Genomic DNA, 3,075 nt, shown 5'->3' on the forward strand with positions numbered 1-3,075 from the left:
TCTGTAACAAAGCTTAAAAAATAAAAATATTCAGGCGCAAAGAATTGTGGGTATTCCTTACAACATGTGCAAATAAATGTAAGTAAATTTTACTTAGATCTTTTAGTTTAATGGATTTAATATTTTTCAGTAAAATGAACTAAGATTTTTTACTTGAATCTGCTAAAGTTTTTGATTAAAATTTACTTAATTATTTTAGGACTATGTGCAGTGACTATAAAACAGTTAAATAATACAAGAAAATATCTAATAAGACTTACTATTCCCACACAGTTCATTTTTTACATGAATTAATTGTGTATTTATCATTACACTGAAAAAATGGACTTGGTGGGTCTTTGAATTTAAATAAAATAAACATGTATATGCAACACAAAATATTTATATTCCTTGTGTAAACATAATTTAATTGATTAGGATGAAAATGTTTTGTTTGAATGTAAAATGAACACATTATTCTCACATTGATTAAAATTGATTGAATTAAATACTTAAAGCAATAAAATTGAGTTTGTACACAAAATGGCACCTCCTGAGCAGAAGGTGGCAGTAACGCTCAATGAAAAGGACGTTAACTGCCATAAAAGAAGAATAAACATTGTTTCTTTTGGGCGCCAAAATGAAGAGTCAGCAGCAGTCAGTCAGAAGAACTCTCTCAGACGGACACCGCGCTATTAAAGTAAGTTCTATTATTTATTTATGTTCACTTTATACGTGATACATCTTCACTAGATAGACAGTTTTTTTTACAATATGTAGCCATTGCAATGACTTGTAGTAAAAATTAGTTTGGAGGAGGTTGGTGGAGTAAGTTAACGTTACAGTCAGTCAGTCAGTAAGTGTAAGGCTCATAAAGAAAAACAGCGTTTTAAAAATGTCAGCTGTACGTTATTTCACGTTTGGTAGTTTTATCCGAGTTGAAAACTGTCAGCTTTGAGTTGACTTTTGAGGCACTTTTTACTCAGCTGTTCTATGGAAATGTATCAGGACAAATAAAACGCTAACCAAAAGTTATTCTGTCCAGAGTAACGTTATCCATGTAAGTAATTTACCAGATGATATCAATTGACTAAATTAATAATGACATTGCGTATGAAACAAACGGTCTGCTTAATCAGATTATCAGACCCGCGTCAGTTATTCATGACTTCGCTATGCCACGAGCAACACTTGATTCAATTAGAAAAAGCTTTTTTAAATGTCTCGCGTGACGTCTGGTAACGTTATATTAACTGAAAAAAATCGCTTTGAAGTGCCACACCTTAAAGCTGACGTTTTCAGAAGAGAACCTTGTTGTTTTAAGATCTAATTTTGTCCAAATTTTGTATGACTGATATAATACTTATTTCATTATTGCTCTGTGTATGTGTGACCTTCATCATTTGAGGTTATGTGTTGATTTCACCTCTGAATATTTCCTCTTATATGTGCATCATCCTTGCACACACTCAAAAGCATTGGTAAGTAATTCCTATCACTGTTGTACTGCTGTTAGGAGCTAAATCTTATTTTTGTAACTAATATACATGTGTTATTCTTTGACTTGCAGTACTCAAATATACAATGGTTGGTTAATCTGTTTTCAGATAAATGCTGAATTTAAAAGAATCACTACTGTCTAATGTTCCTGTGTGTCACCTGGACCTCCATTCCAAAAACCTGATGAAACTCTTCTATCAGAAAGGAGGACAGCTAGCAAAAAGACTTGGAACAATCAATGATCAAATGACAGAAGTAAGTAATATAGATTCATAGACATAAAAATGTGTAAACATTGTTGGAAGTACAGAAAATGTAGTATGTTTTAGTTATAACATCTTTTGGCACACGGGTCATTAAAACACCTGGGAAGATTTAAAGGGGTAGTTCACCCAAAAATAAAAATTCTCATCACTTACTCCCTATCATGTTGTTACAAACCTTTATAAATGTCTTTGTTCTGATGAACACTAAGGAAGATATTTTGAGGAATGTTTGTACCCAAACCAATCATAAGCCCCATTCACTTCCATAGTGGGGAAATATAATACTATGGAAGTGAATGGGGCTCATGAACAGTTTGGTTGCAAACATTCCTCAAAAGAAATGTCTTCCTTCGTGTTCACCAGAACAAAGACATTTATACAGGTCTGTAACAACATGAGAGTGAGAAAATGAGATAATTCACTTTTGCTGTGATTGTCAGGTGTGGTAGCACACACTCGAAATGTGGCCTCTTTATTTAACTCATTCCCGTGTAGTAAACGCGCACACACACCCGGAGCAGTGGACAGTGCAGCTGCCTTTCTTTGTAACCCATGTATTTGTAACATGATGTGGCAATGCACATGGGTCTGTATACTTACATTTATATTCGATTGCATTGTACTAATTTCCAATGACACTTTTATTGTAACAGTAACTTTTTTCTGTTTCTTTAACTAAATTGGTCTGTTTTGTACAGGGCATGGATGAAGTCAGCATCAGTGAGGTCATTTGAAGACACCAATGTTGGGATTTGTGCTCTCAAACAACATGCTTCTTGTGATGAAGAGGATCTTTGTATAGTCCTGGAAGGCATGAAGGTGTTGCAACATCGTGCCATGTTGTTTGAGCTGATGTATGCCTTAAACCTGAGCTATCCTGGTCTCCGCTTTATTTTTGAGGAAATCCAAAAGATTTTAATGGAACTGCATTGAGAGTAACTTTAACGAACAGTTTCTTTCAGTGAAAGGATCAGAAAGACTGTGCTGCTCATTTTGGACTTTGTTTATCTGTTTTAAGTGTTTTCTCTTATTAAAACATTAAAGGTATAGTGGAAGATTTTCGTTTTCCGGGTGGATCACCTCTGTTATTGGTCATCCCAGATGTCAATCATTCTAATTATATGTTGACGTATAACCGTCGTACGTGCTCGCCTCTCGGTTCGCTTTCTGCACATGCGCACTTTCACGTGTATGTGTGTTGTGCTACGGTTTCAACCATTCATTGAAGCTCGCGTTCTCGCTGTGTTTTTTTTTTCAAATTGTCTGAGGGTCGCAAGAGAAAAAGTGTCTACGAATTGTATGACAAGAAGAGAAAGGACTATAAAGAAAG

General features: G+C 34.7%; 1 long non-coding RNA gene across 1 annotated transcript; it reads left to right on the top strand.

Moving 5' to 3' along the window:
* Positions 1 to 716: 716 nt before the first annotated feature.
* Positions 717 to 2,781, top strand: LOC129420332 (uncharacterized). The gene is made up of 3 exons (XR_008636819.2): positions 717 to 1,460; positions 1,587 to 1,734; positions 2,444 to 2,781. It is a non-coding gene; the product is annotated as an uncharacterized lncRNA (long non-coding RNA).
* Positions 2,782 to 3,075: the final 294 nt, after the last annotated feature.

The sequence above is a fragment of the Misgurnus anguillicaudatus genome, chromosome 4, assembly GCF_027580225.2.
Source record: "Misgurnus anguillicaudatus chromosome 4, ASM2758022v2, whole genome shotgun sequence".
Lineage (NCBI taxonomy): Eukaryota > Metazoa > Chordata > Actinopteri > Cypriniformes > Cobitidae > Misgurnus > Misgurnus anguillicaudatus.